General features: G+C 38.0%; 1 protein-coding gene across 1 annotated transcript in view; it reads left to right on the forward strand.

The window, feature by feature from the left end:
- The window catches only part of GFRA1 (GDNF family receptor alpha 1), a 1,444,022-nt gene that overhangs the window by 1,379,209 nt on the left and 45,483 nt on the right, over nucleotides 1-19,330 (forward strand). The gene's annotated exons all lie outside the window — the stretch shown is intronic.

Genomic DNA, 19,330 nt, shown 5'->3' on the forward strand with positions numbered 1-19,330 from the left:
TCAAATTTGCAACAAGTTATACAACAGACTTATTTGAAGTCAAGAATAAGGCTGATGAAGAGATTTCTGACATAGTTGGCAAAGAACCCTCTTTTATATATAGGAACAGAAACAACTTAAAAAGACTCCTCTGTTATCCTAAGAAAGCTATACAGCATGTTAGTTCAGGACATACAGAAAAATGTGGTCATTGTAATTTTTGTTGTTATATTGACAGCAATACCACATTTATCCATCCAGATAATGGTAAAACATTTTATTTTAGAACACATGCGAATTGTATGACACCTAACGTTGTTTACCTGGCAGTTTGCAAAATATGTTCATCATTTTATGTGGGTAAGACGAACCGCCCACTACGTGACAGGATAAGAGAGCATATTTATAACATCAGAAAAAGTAATACACAGAATGCTTTAGCCAAGCACACTGTCTTACACAACACTCAACATGAATTTCAATTTAGGGTACTAGAAGTAATAGAACCTAATGCAAGAGGAGGTGACATAATGACATATACAGAGGAGAAGGAAAACAACTGGATTATTTTGTTAAGAGCAGATAGAGGCTCAGGACTAAATGACAAAGTCTCTATCAAACCTGTTCTTAGAAAATGAAGACACATAAAGATATGAGAATATTTAGTCATTTTTAAATTGTAATAGATATATAAATAATTTTTATAATGCATTTTAACAGCAAGAAACCTTTTATTAAAGTTTTATACTATCATTTGTTGTATTCAAAGGATGCGCTTTTTTAAATGGAGTTAGTTTTTTATATATATTTTTACATGATTAGTAGCAGTAATGAATGCACTGATATACTTTTGTATTTCCTGCTTTAAATGTTAAGTGAACTAATTGATGTGTGATGATGATTGGTTCATTTGAATTGTACTCACCATGTGCTTTAGTATTTAAACTGCCTATGTTAAGCAAACATTGTGATCTGATGAAGCTATTTTTTAGCGAAAGCGCTTATCCGTTGTTTTACTAATAAAAGTATCTGGCTTTGAATATTAGATTTGTCCCTTGCTTTTGCTCTGGTGCTACGTTTTTTATTAATAATATTTATGATATCATAATATTAAATGACAAAACTTTTTATATTAAATTAAATGAGTTTAGAATGTTATTACCAAAATATTACATTTATTACATAAAAAGAATACCAGCATACCCAAATTAAACTTTAATAGCTTGTAAAATTATATTCATTTTGATAACAAACTATTATGGAGACACTTAATAATGATATAATGAGTAGAAATGTTTGTGTTAGTATTCAAATTCCATATATTAAACTATGTCATTTAACTTCTAATGTTCATGGTTTTTTTTGTCTACAGTCATTTCCTTCTGAGTTATCTTCTTGGAAAGGTAAACCTATGCGAGTGGCCCTGAGTGGCCCTTGACTGCGGCCCAAGTGACTTGAGTATGATGACCATCTCGTACAGTTGGCGGCACATATGGGTTTCATCTAGTGGAAGAAATGTATGTGTCCATCAATACGTGTGCAGACTAGATTTCTGTGAAGGATACCATGGCAACTGCCATGCAGTGCCTTCTACAGGTGCCAGGGTGGGACATCTTGCTAATGTCAACTTCTTGTAGATGTGAAGGCAGTGCAATGCTGATGGATACTGATCATCCCACCCATGGGTTGTGGCTGACCAGATGAAGGATAACGGGGTTAAGGGACAAACTCTGACAATACCACTGATGGTTGTCTTAATACTGTCCTCCCAGTTAAGCCTTACCCTGATGCTAGAGAAAGAATGAGTTTTCTTGCTGGCATGTATCTGATTGTCAGCAAGCAGTGGGAACAAAATGTCCTAAAATATTCTTTGAAAGACATGGAGCTAATAATTATTAACTATTTAACTTTGCATATTCTCTTTCTTTATAGTTTATAGGAGAATACTGTGGTCCATTTTTAGCCAAGCCAGGGTCAGAATCAAATCCTGTACCCTACTTATATGAGGTGAAGACCTTAACTATTACACCAAACCAACCAGATGCAAAATATCTATGTATCAGATTAGAGTCTATTAATCAACTACTTAATTATGCTATTAAAAAATAAATAAATATTCAACAAAATAAAAATATATTAGATGTCCTTAAGTATCTCCTAGTATATTGCTTAGAAATGTGTAAATCAATTTTCTTATTTCTTTCTCCTTGACAGTTATCTTTCATTGCCCCACTTGTAGTATTAAAATGCATCAAAATCCGTTATGAATATAATAAATACTACTGTTAGTGAAAACCTATTGTTAATATTGTAAATATCAGATTCATTTTCTCTTGCTGTAAATAATATGTTTTTCTAAATGTTAATTCTACTGTTAATCAAAGTATGATTTTTACCTATACGTATGAAAATTGTCTGTTTACTGCTGTTTGTACTTCTGAAATGTATTCTGTAATCCCATGAGGCACTGAGCAAATCTCAAAATAAAAGTATTTGATTTGGTGTTCATAACTTACTTACTTCAAGAGGCATTGTACCTGTACTGCAGGACGTTTGCCTTATTTGTTCTCTTTCTTATTTCCCAAAGCTCTTGCAGAAGAAGTGTAGGTCAGATTTGCTGTGGTACTTGTATTGTACAGGTAGCAGTTTCTTAATAAATGAAAGCAGAAGGCCTGATAGTGTCTTGTTGTAAAATGGGTCCCAGCTGATCTGTCTGCAGCAGATTTTTCTGGATAGAGTAATCCATGTAAACCTGATTTAAAACACTACTAGTGATATTAGGGATGTAAATATTCATTCAATCAAATTAGCCTTTATTGCAGTTTTGGTAGATAATTTCATTTTAATAAAATATCTAAAATATAAGAAAACAATGTGTCCCACAAAGTACTCATAAGCATAGGAAGAAATGTGCAAGTACTGAAATTTTAGTGTAAAGGAGTCTGCGTGTGCACATGCGAATGTGTGCATATGTGTGTGTGTGTGTGTGTGTGTGTGTGTGTGTGTGTGTGTGTGTGTGTGTGTGTGTGTGTGTGTGTATATCTGTGCATGTGTGGAAACGTGTATAAAATGAAAATCATAAAACATACTCAGACAAAAACAGAGTTGCAAACACATTTACATTTCTTTTATGCAATTGACTGCAGAGTAAATAAATGTCACATGATGGTGTTTAAATAATTATTCACTCTAATTCCAAGGAAGGATTTATAAGACAAAAATACTTGGATCACTGTTTAAGAAATAATGTTTCTGGTAACCTAATGGTTAAGGTGTTTGCCTTACAACCATAAGGTGCAGGGTTTGAGTCTCACAAGGGATAATTGACTAGGCTTAAAATGGCATGTAATGGCAGTTATTCTAGTACTAATCTATGAACCTATAAAAATTAAACTTAGAGGTATCAAATATATTCCTGGCTCATAAGTCTGGAAGCTTAAATACTACCATGTACAATCAAATACTTTTTAACTTCAACCTGCTTGTAAAGCATTTTGAGAATTATGTAGCTTTTCCATGAAAAGTACTTTTTCTCTGGAACTCAGACTTTAAAGCACTTTAAATCACAGCAATCTAATTCAGAAATAATATCAAGCACATACATGTGTTTTACTTTATCAGTTCTTGTCAGTATGCTTAATTGGTTTTGACTCAGACTCAGCTATTCAAGCTTATATGTAATATTTCACCTAAAATGTTATGTTACAGAGAGCCCCTACAGTCAGGAACACAAAGAAAAAGCATAACAAACACATAAACAGAACTGTTTTAAGTGTAGGTACCAGAAACAGTTCTGGTCAAGTCTTCATTGTCATAGCTCAGTCTTTTACAAACAGAGGTCAAATCTTCATTGCTTTACCTTCTGCGTTCCAAAATGTTTGTTACATTTATTGAAAAAACTGCATAATTCTCAATATACCTTGCAATGAAGATGACTGCAGTTTTTTTTTCTTTGTAAAATAAAAAGGCCTAGCAACTTCAAGTTGCTTTGAGTATTAAACAAGGTAGTTGGATAAGCTTGTTGTGGGTTGACCTTTGCTTTTTTCACTAGGTTAGAAGATAACAGTCTGTGGTTATTTAACATTACTTTGCTTGGAATCTTGTAAGGTGGCTCAGACTATATTAATTATGCACATTTGACTTACTTTCCTCTGCGTGTTCTTATCCCCTTTCTCTAGGGTTTCTGATCTTGTGATGTTGCATGATTAAGCATTTATAGAAAGGTATGTGGTGCAAGGAGGTGATAATACTGAAGTTAATTTCAGTTCTCTAAAACTACACGATAATACACGAGGTAAGCAGTTTTACTCTCCAGAGCATCTTATGATTTACAGCTCCAAACAGTTCTTGGTATTTCCAGGAAATGCGGCACGAAGCTGTCAGAGATGTGAAGGGTCTGTGAATATCATATTAACCGGAACTCTTTGCTGGAAGCTTTGAAGGATGTCAGAACATTATGATAGCTCTGAAATATCTGACTTATCTCTGATGGCCCTTTTATCTATTTTATGACTATTTAATATGGAGAAACAATAGTATGTGTTTTCAAAGACTGTTTCCTTGTACATTGAAAGATAAACATTGAACTGTTAATTCCTGCTGCTGATGAATAAACACTGAAGCACTATGAAATATAGTTTTGTGCACAACTTTCATGTTACTTATGCCCTCTTACCTGTCTCAGTGGCAAGACTAAATGTGCAATACTTTACTGTCTGTTTCAGTTTGACTAAGAATGTGGCTTCCCATCATTCTTGGCAGTTCAATGGCAGAGATGTGTAACAGGTATGCTTTCATGGGAAATGGAGTAGTATAAAACCAGGATTCTAAACTTGTTTTCTTTCCATATTGCTTATTGTGGCAGAAACGTCAGTCATATGTCATAACTGAGTGTGTACAGTGCAGAGCTTTACCATGGCTGGTGTTCTTGGATCACAAACATGAAGCCAGTGTGTGAGCAAACGAGGTTTTTCCTATACTCAGTCAGGCTGTTTTACCTTGTGTTACTTTGACAAACATATTTTGTCAATACGACAGTTTTGCATATCAAAGGGTTGTTTTCTTCTTATACCTTCTGTATATTGCACAGGAGCAATGTATATATATGTATCTAACAAACAAAGTCCAAGAAACAGGTGTGGAACAGCTAAACGTACTGGTGAACCAACACGAAATTAAACCCAGTAACAAAAGGCACAGCATGACCATCCATATACAACAGGGCTTATTACATCAAGCTTTCCAGTTGAAACTCTTTTTTTTGTATCAGAGTGGGAGACTGTGGCCAGAGAATACTACATAGATGATATCAGAGTGGGACACAGTGGCCAGAGAATACTGCATAGATGATATCAGAGTGGGACACAGTGGCCAGAGAATACTGCATAGATGATATCAGAGTGGGACACAGTGGCCAGAGAATACTGCATAGATGATATCAGAGTGGGACACAGTGGCCAGAGAATACTGCATAGATGATATCAGAGTGGGACACAGTGGCTAGAGAATACTGCATAGATGATATCAGAGTGGGACACAGTGGCCAGAGAATACTGCATAGATGATATCAGAGTGGGACACAGTGGCCAGAGAATACTGCATAGATGATATCAGAGTGGGACACAGTGGCCAGAGAGCACTAACTAGATGAAATAAAAGTGGGAGACTGTGGCCAGAGAACAAGACCTAGATGGTATTAGAGTGGGGGAACTCTGGCCAGAGAATGCTGCCCAGATGGTATCTTACTGCTATGTGACTGGTAAAGACAGACAGAATGGGGTACAGCAAATGCTTAATTGCCGTTCAGAAGAGGCAGGAATGTTGCACATGTTCTGGAACTGTGGGTGAGCACAAGAAACCTGGAAACAGGCACAGATGATTTGGGGACCTGGAAAGAAAGAGAAATGAACATCACTAGGCTGCTAAATACTGATGTTAAACCATCATCACTCAAAACCAGAAGGGAAAAACAGTAAATGAGCATGGATCACACAAGTGGCTCTTGGATATTGGGAAAAGATGGCAGATACTCACTAGAATGATGAAAGAAGGGGAGGGGAAATGAAAAAGTGATGAAAAGAGATAATAGAATACTATAAAGTGAAAATTATACCAGCAAGAAGGAGAGAGTGAACCCAAAGGAAAACTAAGAAGGGGGAATAGAGATAAGCAAGGTAATGAATCAACCAACTGCTGATGTGATACAGACACATGCGCATTGCACATGCATGTAATATACTGATGAGATACAGTCACATGAGCATTGCACATGCTTGTAATATACTGATGAGATACAGTCACATGCGCATTGCACATGCATGTAATATACTGATGAGATACAGTCACATGAGCATTGCACATGCTTGTAATATACTGATGAGATACAGTCACATGAGCATTGCACATGCTTGTAATATACTCATGAGATACAGTCACATGAGCATTGCACATGCGTGTAATATGCTGATGAGATACAGTCACATGAGCATTGCACATGCTTGTAATATGCTGATGAGATACAGTCACATGAGCATTGCACATGCATGTAATATACTGATGAGATACAGTCACATGAGCATTGCACATGCTTGTAATATACTGATGAGATACAGTCACATGTGCATTGCACATGCTTGTAATATACTGATAAGATACAGTCACATGTGCATTGCACATGCTTGTAATATACTGATGAGATACAGTCACATGCGCATTGCACATGCTTGTAATATACTGATGAGATACAGTCACATGCACATTGCACCTGCTTGAAATATACTGATGAGATATAGTCACATGAGCATTGCACATGCTTGTAATATACTGATGAGATACAGTCACATGAGCTTTGCACATGCTTGTAATATACTGATGAGATACAGTCACATGAGCATTGCACATGCTTGTAATATACTGATGAGATATAGTCACATGAGCATTGCACATGCATGTAATATACTAGATGGAGTTAATAAAGTTTAAAAAAATCTGCAATTCAGCAGCCATTACCAAGAACAGGTCAAGAAAAATGTTACAAAAATTCCATTATAGCTTGTTTTGGCAGATTAACAATTTCAAATGAGAATACTTAGGAACCCATCAGATGTCCAAGTGGAGAAGGTGGGGCCTTCAGCAAAATTGATTTGTATGTTATAAATTACATACTGTCCTTGTGAATAAATATGTTCTGTATTATAGGGGTGGTAATGCTTAGATCCCTCCTCTTATATATATGTACAGAAAAATAAATTACTTCTGTATAGATTGAAAAAGATCTGATTTATTATGTAAGGCACAGGTTAAGTTAATATATTCATTCACAGGATGAACTTAGGAAAGTATTCATGGACACAGAGTACAGTAAAGAATTTTTTGACAATGTGTTGCAGAATGTAATAGAGCAAACGCATGCAGGGACCACTTCTGTTCTACAGGCTAGAGGTCAGCAGGGTGATTACGATAAAGGTAGAACAGGAGATGAACACCATTTTGCAATATGTGTTACCACACCGACAGTGTAGGTATAAAAAACATTGTGAAAAATAACCAGAAAACTATGGAAAACAAAACTTTATATTAGACTGCAGGCAGTGGACTTTAGCTTGTCAACAAAACAGCTCATAACTTGAAAAGGCTGTCAGAAAACAAAGACTGTTGTTTCCCAGACCCCATCAATGTTTGGTTTGAATAATCTTAAGGGTATGATGAAATGCGAAGCATTTGTGTGGTACTGTCTTTGTGTGATGTGAATAAGACAATTAGAAAAAATAAGCTTTACTCCTTCAACAGCAGAGGTGTAAATAATATTGCAGGGTGTTCTAGATGTGAATGTTTCTGTGGAGCAAACTAGTAAGAAACTGATTCAACACATTTATGAACATCTTTATGCAATCCAGTTTAAAAACACAAGTAGCGCATTCTTTAAGGGCACCACATGCCATAATTCCTGCAAAACATTTTTATTTTCAGTAGCAGACAGTGCTCATTTAAGTATTGGGAATAACCATTGTGTGATTCCAGAATTTAAAGAGTGAAGGTGGTTCTCAAATCCAAAGGGCATTTGACCACAATCATTAAGGTGCCACTTTAGGAATATGTAAGTGACCTTCGTATGTTATTTTTCATGCTGTTTAGAAACATTAGCTTTATGCTACTTTAAATGGAAAGTTATTATTTATTTTACATTTCTTTACCGGGAAAGTCCAACTGGGCAGAACCCATTTTCAGCAGAGGCTCGGGGAGAAAAGCTCCACATAGTAACAATACATAAAAAGATAGACATAATGAACATTTTTTGTACAACGGTGAGAGACATAACAGGGGTATCTTAATTTGCAATAGTTGTACAATAGATAATAATCATTAGATATAAGTGGCTAGGTTTTATCTGCAGTTGCAACAGAATGATTGTTCTATATATAGTGGAGTGATAATGTGGCCCATGGCTTACATTAGGCAGCAGAGTGTTAAAACATTACTTACAAAGCTGCTTTTACAGTAAGTAATAAAAGTGAATAAGCAGAAGTTATGCTATAATCACTTTCTGTTTAATTATAAAAAAAGCTAAGAGAAAGGTAAAAGTGACAGAGAAAGGAGTTGAGGATGAGAAAATGAGGGATGTGAGGAGGTATAATGGAGATAGTGAGTAACGTGTTTCTAAAGAGCTGAATAAGGTAATGGATAGGTAGTGTGATAGTTTTATGAGTGAGGGAGAAAAGTGGATAGTTAGACTTAGGGTAGGATGAAGAAAGTGTGCATGGAATAATAGCACACTAGGGGTCTATATTATAAGAACAAAGTTTTAAATATTTAAACACCGTATGGGTGACACCAAATGGTCGAATATTTAAAACCTCGCAAGTGTGAACAGAGATCGCCATAGGGAATTCTTCCCCTTACTTCAACGTAGTGTGATCTCAGAGTTGGTATACTTAAGTAACAGAGGGAGTGGGGTTGCAGGGGGGCTTGCCCCTCTGCTCAGAGTGATCAGGTAGGTTTTTCTTTTATTTTTACATTTTTTATTTTGGTTTCGATGCTTTACAACTTCGCTCATATGGTATCACTCATATGGTGTTCGAAGTTGTAAAATTTCATTCTTATAATATAGACCTGCGCACAGGTGTGATAGTTTTTGAGTAAGGGAGAAAGACATTATAGTTGTTCAAAATTTTATTAAACTTTTTCAAAGTTTATTTTACTGGTTTTGTGTAATTTCTTTATTAAGAAATGTGTATAATTTATTATTAGGACAAGTGACTTGCTGCAAAGACAGTTTAAGCTGCAGCCCTTTGTTTCTTTCTTCTGAAGATGTCCCAGAGAATTCCTGAATGCCAAAACATTAAACATGGAATAAAATGTAGCTAGTTGCTTAAATCCATCTTTTTTTCATATTTGAGTGTTTGGACATATTTTCCAGAGTCTTTGTTGCCTTTTGTGTTTTGGCTATATAAAAATAAATAAGTCACCATGTCATCTTGCTAATCAGAAGATACAAAAGGACAAATGCACACACCCTTTTTATGAACTTGTGTGTCATAATACCAAGGTGTTGGTAACTTGCAATTCATTTGGACCAACATGTTAACATAAAACTAAGAAAACGAGTGTATAAAGAATCCAATAATAAGCAGGAATGACACCACGGAATGCTATGTAAAATAATTCATAATACAATGCAAACGTTATAAGTGCTTCTGTCCTTGACACATAAAATAGGACTTAGAACCAGCATGTTAACATTACTGAAAAACTGCTTAATATGTGACGTTAGAAAATAGATAATGTAACTAATGCATACCTGTAGGTATTGTATTTACTGGGAGCTCTTTAGACAACTGATTATACAAACTTGCTTTATTAAAAAGTGCTTGAGAGGTAATGAACTGTTTTTTTTTTAAACCCTGGTGCTTGCAGGCTGTTAGTACTCCCACTATTCGCTGAGCGATTACTAGCCCCATGGTCTGACAACCAGTCATGGAACATTATCGTTGTCAGCCATCAGGACTTTTTTTGGTTTATGACTCTAAACCCTCCTCCAACAGCTGACGTGTTCACTGAGGTTATAGTGTGTGTGTGTGTGTGTGTGTGTGTGTGTGTGTGTGTGTGTGTATGTATATCCTCCAACAGCTGACGTGTGTTCACTGAAGTCACAGCCTGTAATTCCTGTGTGTGTGTGTGTGTGTGTGTGTGTGTGTGTGTGTGTGTGTGTGTGTGTGTGTGTGTGTGTGTGTGTGTGTGTGTGTGTGTGTGTGTGCGTGTGTGTGTGTGTGTGTGTGTGTGTGTGTGTGTGTGTGTGTGTCTTCCAACAGCTGCCAAGTGTTCGCTGAGGTTACAGCCTGTAATTCCTGTGTGTGTGTGTGTGTGTGTGTGTGTGTGTGTGTGTGTGTGTGTGTGTGTGTGTGTGTGTGTGTGTGTGTGTGTGTGTGTGTATGTGTGTGTGTGTGTGTGTGTGTGTGTGTGTGTGTGTGTGTGTGTGTGTGTGTGTGTGTGTGTGTGTGTCTTCCAACAGCTGCCAAGTGTTCGCTGAGGTTAAAGCTAGTGTGTGTGTGTGTCTGTGTGTGTTCACTGAGGTTATAGTGTGTGTGTGTGTGTGTGTCGTGTATTTGTGTGTGTGTGTGGTTTGCATGTGTGTGTGGTGTGTGTGTGTGTGTGTGTGTGTGGTGTGTGTGTCTTCCAACAGCTGCCAAGTGTTCGCTGAGGTTACAGCCTGTAATTCCTGTGTGTGTGTGTGTGTGTGTGTGTGTGTGTGTGTGTGTGTGTGTGTGTGTGTGTGTGTGTGTGTGTGTGTGTGTGTGTGTGTGTGTGTGTGTGTGTGTGTGTGTGTGTGTGTGTGTGTGTGTGTGGTTTGCGTGTGTGTGTGTGTGTGTGTGTGTGTGTGTGTCTTCCAACAGCTGCCAAGTGTTCGCTGAGGTTAAAGCTAGTGTGTGTGTGTGTCTGTGTGTGTTCACTGAGGTTATAGTGTGTGTGTGTGTGTGTGTGTGTGTGTGTGTGTGTGTGTGTGTGTGTGTGTGTGTGTGTGTGTGTGTGCGTGTGTCCTCCAACAGCTGACATGTGTTCTCTGAGGTTACAGCCTGTAATTCCTGTGTGTTTGTGTGAGTGTGAGTGTGTGTGTGTGTGTGTGTGTTTGTATGTGTGTGTGTGCGTGTGTTTGTATGTCCTCCAACAGCAGATATGTGTTCACTGAGGTTACAGCACATAATTCCTGTGTGTGTGTGAGTGTGTGTGTGTGTGTGTGTGTGTGTGTGTGTGTGTGTGTGTGTGTGTGTGTGTGTATGTGTGTGCGTGTGTGTGCGCGCATGTGGGCATTTTTATACATGCCACAGGAACATTACTTTGGAAATGTGGCTTCTTACACTCCTGTCCCACATGCTGCAAATGGCACAGCTTTCTGACTAGTAGGTGTTGGCGTTGCAGAGGGCTAGGTTAGTCCTCTCATTTCAGGATGGTTGAACCTAAATTGGCCTCTGACTCCCACAATCCCTTCTTGGACATTTACTGCCCACTTTCATGGCTAGCCTTACTACCACCAATCAGATAAATCTTCCTCTGACACTACTCACAGATTAAACTCATAAAAACCTGCCATAATGTACTGTATTTTTTAAATTAATATGTACAACTGTATAAAGTTTTCGTGTGCTTTCTTATTCAGATGCATTATATTTTGATTTACTGCTGTACACTCTATAAATTGTATACTTCTGTAATTTCTCATCATGCTATGCCATGATATTCTATTGTTTTATTGTATGCCCTATGAATTGTACACATCTCTGACATTTGTATTTTTGACATGTTTGTGGAGCTTTTCTCCCTGGGTCTCTGATGAAAAGAGGCACTTGTTTGCCCAGTCAGACCAACCTGGTTTCTAGGTTCATAGGTAGGTACTAGGCTATTGGCCCTAGGGCTTATATAAACCTAGCCAAAACGGTACCCTGGCTTTCGCCACCCAAGAAAATTATTTTCCTGTGGCCCTGTCAAGCAGAGCCACAGATGTGATCCCCGGGGTGAATTTCTTATTTCCCATCCACTCATCAAGATTTTTCTTGAAGAGTGCTAATGAGGAGCTTTGTTTGATATAGGTAGGTAGTTTGTTCCAGAGTATGGGAAGTCTCTGGGACAGGAATCTATCCCTCCAGCATGTTCTGTTTATTGTGGTGACAAGGTTTAGGTCTCTAGAGCATGTAGCTCGGAGGGATTGGGATTTCTTTAAGTGGAGCATGTCCAACAGCTCTGGGTTTGACATAGCTTTGTATGTTAGGCAGAGATCGCCTCTGAGTAGGCGATATGCAATGGAGTAAAGCTGGAGTTTTTTGAGACGATCTGCGTAGGACATCTGTTTAAGGCCGGTAATCCTCTTTGTGAGGTATTTCTGTGGCCTTTCCAGTTGTTGTTTATGTCTTGTGAGGTACATACCAAGAGGGGCATTGTACTCTATAATGGGTCTAATGAGTGATGAGTAGAGGGGAACAATGACCTCTTTTTTCCTGGATGAGAAACCTTTTGTGATGAGGTGTGCCACGTAGAAGGATTTCCTGACTACTGTGGCAATGTGATTATTAAAGGAGAGACTGCTGTCTACCTGTGTTCCAAGGTCTGTTATCATACTTTTGGTGTTAAGTAGACTACCGCCTATGTGGTAGTTCATGGGTACAGAGTTTTTACCAAAGGGGGTGACAATGCACTTTTTGGCATTGAGCTTTAGGCCATGGCTTTGACACCAGGCATCTGTTTCAGTGTGGCCCTTTTGTAGGGTGTCAACATCGTTAGGAGTTTCGATTATGGCTCCTAGTTTGCAGTCATCTGTGAACTTTGTTAGCCAAAGACCTTCTGTGTTAGCCTGTACTTCAGAGAAGTAGATACCAAACAGGAGAGGACCCAGGACTGAACCCTGTGGTACTCCACTTGTTACTGGTCTGAAGTAAGATTTTGAGTCTGCTACTTTCACGGTATGGGTTCTATCAGTGAGCCAGTTGGCAACCCATCCTGTGACATGGGGATTTATACCTAGTTTAGTGAGCTTATCTATAATTCCAGAGTGGAGGATGGTGTTGAAAGCCTTGGCGAGATCTAGATAGGCTGTGTGAACCACCTTACCCTCATCTACAGCTTTGGTGACTGCTTCAAAGAAGTCTATCGGGTTTAGGAGACATGATCTGCCTTTTACAAACCTGAACTGGGTGGGCTCCTGAGATTGGAGATTACCAGTGTCTTTTTTATAAGTTCCATGATGATACATTCCATGGCCTTGCAGACCAGGCTCTTCAGGCTAATGGGGCGGTAGTTCCCTGGGTCCATGGTGGCTCCTTTGTGGAGTGGGATAACCATCGCTGTGCACAAAGCCTGAGGTGAGGCTATGATTGAACATGGTACTTAGTTGGGGTGCCAGTTAGTTCTGTAGTTCATGTAGAACGCAGCCTGGTATGTTGCTCGGTCCCAGGGATGCTGTGTTCTTGGCTTTGGAGAGTGTGTTTTTTACCTGTACAGCCATGATTACAGGAACTTTACATTCATCCGGTATAGAAATGGACCCTTTAGGGGGTGAGGGGGGGGTAAAGTTAGCACTGAACCTATCTGCCAGGATGCTGGCAATATCAGTTGGTTCTGTATATTTAGTGCCATGTAACTCAGAGCAGATCTGAGTGTTGCCATTGAGATTCTTGACATAGCTATAGAATGCTTTATGGTTGTCTTTAGAATCAGTAGCGATTTTGTTTTCATAACTAGCTTTGGAGGATTTTATGAGGGATCTCAACTTCTTACTGAGGCTGACCAGGGAGTTCCTCCAATCCTGGGATTTTACTCTTTTTTGCAACAGTTTCTTCTGTTGTAGAGTTTGCTTATGGCAGGGGACCACCACATCGGCTTCCTATTTTTGGAGAAAAGCATCTTTGTTCTGCTAGAGATATCACGATCCATGCACTCGTGTAAGTGCTTATAGAGTGCATTCGTGTAGGATTCAACACTCATTCCCCTATTGTCCATCTGCATGGATGTCGTGAAGTTTGCCACTTCTGTCTTAAGATGCGTGAAGTTGGCTTCGGAGAAATTTTTTACGGTGGTTTCCCTAAAGGGGGTCGGGGCAGGATGTGGATATTTAGGGTGATTAGCTTGTGGTTGGATCTGACCAATGAGGAATTGTCCTCTGGTGTGGAACACCGGTCACCCATGTTGGTAATGACCAGGTCTAGGATATTGCTGCCCCTGGTGGGGGTGTGGATAAGTTGATCCAAGGCATTGGAATTTATGAATTCCAGAAAACGTTGAGCAAAAGAATTTGGTACAAGTAGTTTTCCCAGTTAATGGTGGAGTAGTTGAAATCATCCATTATTAGGGTGTTGGGTTGTACCCTAATATTTTCCAGTGTATCAAGAAATGAGGAGTGGGAATCCTGGGGCATGGTGGGGGATCTGTAGCAAGCTAAAATTTGGATTTTGGCCTTGCCCAGAGTTAGTTGCACTTGGATAATCTTGGATGCATTATGCTGAGCAACTAGCCTGGAGGTGTGGATATCCTTAATGATTATGGACACTCCTCTGCCTTTAGTGTTTCAGTCCTGGTTAGGTGGCCGAAAGGTGTGGCATGAATTATAGCCTGGTAATTTACGGGTGCTCTCTTGGAGCCTTGAACCAGGTCACAGTCACTGCACAGATGTCAATGTTCTCCATTTTAAGGAGTGCCTCGAGTGAGTGCACTCCTTATCAAATATAAAATAAATAAAAATAAACTTTAACAGCTGATCCTAAGTTGTCTGAGTTATAGACAAGGCTTCATGCCTCTATGCCTCTGGTATCAGTGTATATTAGGAATGACTTTACCTGACCTCATGGTTGTGTGACACTGAAATTGGTTATATTAGTTAAAGGTTGTACAGGAAACAAGTACATCTTCATTCAGCATGCTGAGGTTATTACTCATATGAATCTGCTCTAATAAACTGATCTCATATTATCAGGTTTCAAACAAATAGTGTGATGATATGTACCATGATTGCTAAACTGATCTCATAGTATCAGGTCTTGATGAAGTGATGGGATCATGTCCATGTCTGTGCATGTGGGTCTAAAATAGTCTATTTTTCTGATTATGCTTGTATGCCTGACCTGCTATACATACCTGTTTGTTATCTATCCAGTCATTATATATCAGCTCTGCAGTCTTAGAGCTTTTCCACCAGGCCTTCTCTGAAAATAGCATATAATCTCAAGTCATCCCTTTCTAACAAATAAAAAATAAGTACATACCTTAATAAATAAATGTACAGTTAAACAGATATGTTTTCCCGCGACTTCTATAAGGCTTTTTCTTCCAGGAATGTTAGTTATCCCATTAGCTTGCAGAATATTGCTGGCTTCATAATAAGCCCCCTAGCCATGTTTGGCAGATTATATAACCTAAACCTTTTCATAAAACCATCATTTTTATAGTCTCAGATGATATGCGCTAATTTACAATCTTAATTTCCTTTTCTGAATGGATTTATTTTAAACTGTACTGTACTCTTTGATAATCTGCCATGGTGGTACGGTGGTAACGTTGTTACCTCACAGCAAGAGGTTGTCCCGTTCGATTCTCGGCTTGGCTTGGGAGTGCCTTCTGTGTGGAGTCTGCATGTCCTCCCCATGGTTGGGTAGCATTTGAAAGACATGCGTGCATAAATGGGCGTGCCTTCATTGAAGGTTGGGTGTCGAGCTGGCACCTCGGCGTTTTGTAAAAAAAAAAAAAAAAAAAAAAAAAAAAAAATCTACTGCCAATCATTAGCGGACCGGAGTTCCGCTGTGGCAAGTCCTTACCGGGAAAAAGCCGAAAGACAAACAAACAAACAATCTCTTTGATAATCTAATTGTTCTTCCAGGTCATAGTGCCCCAAAGGTTTAGGTAAAAAATTGCTTTGTTATGTGTAAATGCACTAGTTTAACGAAAGATTTCTGATCAAATGATGGCCATGTATTCTATCACCTGCTTTATTTTTTATTCTTTAATCTTTGTTCACCTTTTCTATATTTTTCCTGGCATCACCATCATTAATAGTAGCATCAATGTTTCTTCCAGGGAGTTCATCTTTTAGGTTACTGCACTGATAGTTTTTAAACTTTTGTCTTTTAAATCAAACAGCATTTTTGGCACTGCTGTTGATTTGGTTTGTAGCACTTAAAATATGGGCTTGGCACAACGTACACTTTTTGCAATACAAGTGAAATAGATTGTGGCTTCTGGTACTAAACAATGTCTTTGGCTGAGGCTGTTTCACGGCCATTTGACAGCATGCTAGTGCTTGAAGAAGCAGTGGTCATGCTTGATGTGTTCTTCCTCTGCCTGATGGCCTTGCTTATCTCTAAATATTTTTACTTGCGTCTCTCTGCCAACTTATTGTACTTTTATAGTCCTTCCTAATACCACTGCGTCTACCTCAGTGCAGTATCCCAATCCTAAGCTCATATCATAGAATTGCAACAAAGAGCACCCTAAGTAATGCTAATTCTAGGTGTTGTTTTATTCTTAATTAATGCAATAATGCAAATGTTGATAGCTGTTATATGCAGTATTGTCTAACAATTTAATTCCATGTTTCAAGGTCTCACCCCCCCCATTTCCAGAGTAACAACAAATGTGCAACATGCATGAACATGTACGCTTAACTTTTAAGTGATTATTAGTTAATAATCTCCCAAAATAAACTGGATCACCTACTAATACAGTTTGCCACATCCTTCTTGATGTTAGCAAACAGGTAAATAACATCAGTGCTGTCAAAATGCTCATTCTGGTCCGTTATATGTTAACACCTCCTCACTACTTCCTCGCTATAAGTTTATTTTCTGCAAGATAAATCTACTGCATTCTGCAATTAAAATACCTTTTGACACAGCTTTTTCTAGACACCATGTTTCTGCATGCCAAAATTTGCTATCTGCTACATTTATACTTTTTAATATTATAACTTAGTCCATTATGTTTGCTCCTATACTGTATATAGCTAAGACACAATAAAGCTTAATCAATTAACTCTCACTTTTTTACACAGTTCTGGGTCTATGGAAGTTGGTTGGGCTGCTGCCTGACTAATCAAAATGTTTTAAAGCCTAATGAGTAATTTGCAAAATCTTCTTTAACTTATATGAAGATGTGCCTATGTCACAATTATTTATATTACTTTAAGGAAAATAAGGCTTTGGGCCCCTCACACATTCCCATTTGGTTTATTGTCCCTACTTAAATTGTATTCACTCTTTTGAGCTTTAATAAAATGAACCATGTTTAGTTTTCTATAGTTAAGTATAAGAAATAAACTTTACACAAAACATTCAAGGTTATTACTGCCCTGCCATGGAAAATCTAATGCAGATATATTTTATTTCTAGAAGCTATACTTCTTATAAAGAACAAGTGAAATACATTAGAAGTGCATTCCACAAATGTGTTTCTTCTTTAGAGCACAGAAATGACTTATAGGCAAAGTAGCGAAACACACATTACTGAATATTGACTAAATCAACTACAAACTGAGAATTTCCCTCAAACTAAATGTAACCTCTAAGATAATGCAACTTTTTGGTGGGTTATATTTGGTTAGGAGAGAGGTGTGGTAAACTGCTTACATATTGGGGTGTCAGAACAGCCCCACTGGACAGAGTTTCTCCAGAACACAGTTTAGCTACATGGATGGCATTAACTGCAGTCTGTAAAAATCCATTTTGACTATCAACGTCAGATCTTTCTGCAAACAGTGCTTGAAAAACAAAGCTATTTCTATTTTTGTTAAAAATGGTTAAAATGGTTGCATTGTCTTCCAATATAACAGCTATCCCTTCAAATAGATATTTTGTTTGCCTGGAGACAAAAGGACTTTCCATGCTTCAGAATGCATTCATTTTTTAACTTCCTCTAGCTAAACCTACTAACGCCAAGCAGATCTCTTTCCATTGTTAACCCATTATTTGCCTTCTTTTTTCCTGATTCTCATAATAGAAAACTCTTGAGTTTCGCTTGATAAATTAATGACCAAATAAGTTATGTGGGTGTCAGGATACTGACGATTGCATACTTATTGACAGCTGGTCAAAAAAACAACAGTCTGAAGAGCAAAATTCATGCTATCACCCTCAGAGAGCACTAACTTCAAGGTCACCATACCTTTCATTAACTGAAAGTTTGTTGGGGGATCAAATCTAAGTCCAGATTTTCTGATCAGATAACTACAGTGACATTTGGATAACTGGAATTATAAAACCCAAACACCTAATGTTCTATCTTTTCTAAATAAATCATACAAATGTTCATACTGGCATGGAGACCAAATACAGAAAACATTCATTTTTAATTAAAAGAAAAACAGCTTGCTTGTCAAATGCTCTAGGATTCCTGAAAATGTTTTGTGGTATCAGTACCTCTGAAACACAGAGCTTGATGTTAAGGCTATATCACTTTCATGTAGTTTTATGTTTGAACTAGTCTGCTATTATCTGCACTGATTCTGGATTGTTTCATTGTATTGTGTTACCTATTTGCCTATGTCTACACAACTTAATACAAGTATGTGTACAGATTGTTTTGTTGTGCTTTTGTCTCAGGTCACAACTGAAAAGAGTTCACTTATTCTGTCATCAAATAAATAAATGTATATATACATGCATACATAGGGTCTATATCACAAGCTCGAAAGCTTAAAAGAGCGAACGGTCTTTTATCGAGCTGTAAACAGTGAAACCACTAAATAGCAAAGACACGGAAAAGTAATTTTTTTCCCAGGTTAAAAATCGCTGGGCCGTTTTCAGGACTTTGCCATTTCCTCCACTGTGGTGCGATCTCAGAGTTGGTATATTTAAGTAGAGGGGGTGTGGGGTGCAGCCCCCCCACTTTATTTTGTGTTTGTAGTTTTTTTTTGTTGTTGTTTTTTTGTGGAGCAAATATTTTTTTCTCTTGGAAAAAAATTGCTGTTCTGTGTTTTTGCTATTATTGGTTTCAATGTTTGCAGCTCAGTAAAAGAGCGTTCGCTCTTTTAAGCTTTCGAGTTTATAATATAGAGCCACATACATACATACATATGTATACAGACACATACATGCATATACACACATACATACATGCATACATATGCACACACATACATACATGCATAAATGCATACATACATGCACATATGCACATACATACATGCATTTATACACACACACACACACACACACACACACACACACACACACACACACACACATAGATGCATACACGCATAACATGCACATGCACATGTATACATCCATAATCTGCTGACTAAAAGATTTATTGAGGTCACATGTTTGCTGGCTCTGGGTTTACCATATAGTGTCTTGTCCGTGGTATGGGGTTTGCTTCC

The sequence above is a fragment of the Protopterus annectens genome, chromosome 14.part0, assembly GCF_019279795.1.
Source record: "Protopterus annectens isolate FY-2018-M chromosome 14.part0, PAN1.0, whole genome shotgun sequence".
Taxonomy (NCBI): domain Eukaryota; kingdom Metazoa; phylum Chordata; order Ceratodontiformes; family Protopteridae; genus Protopterus; species Protopterus annectens.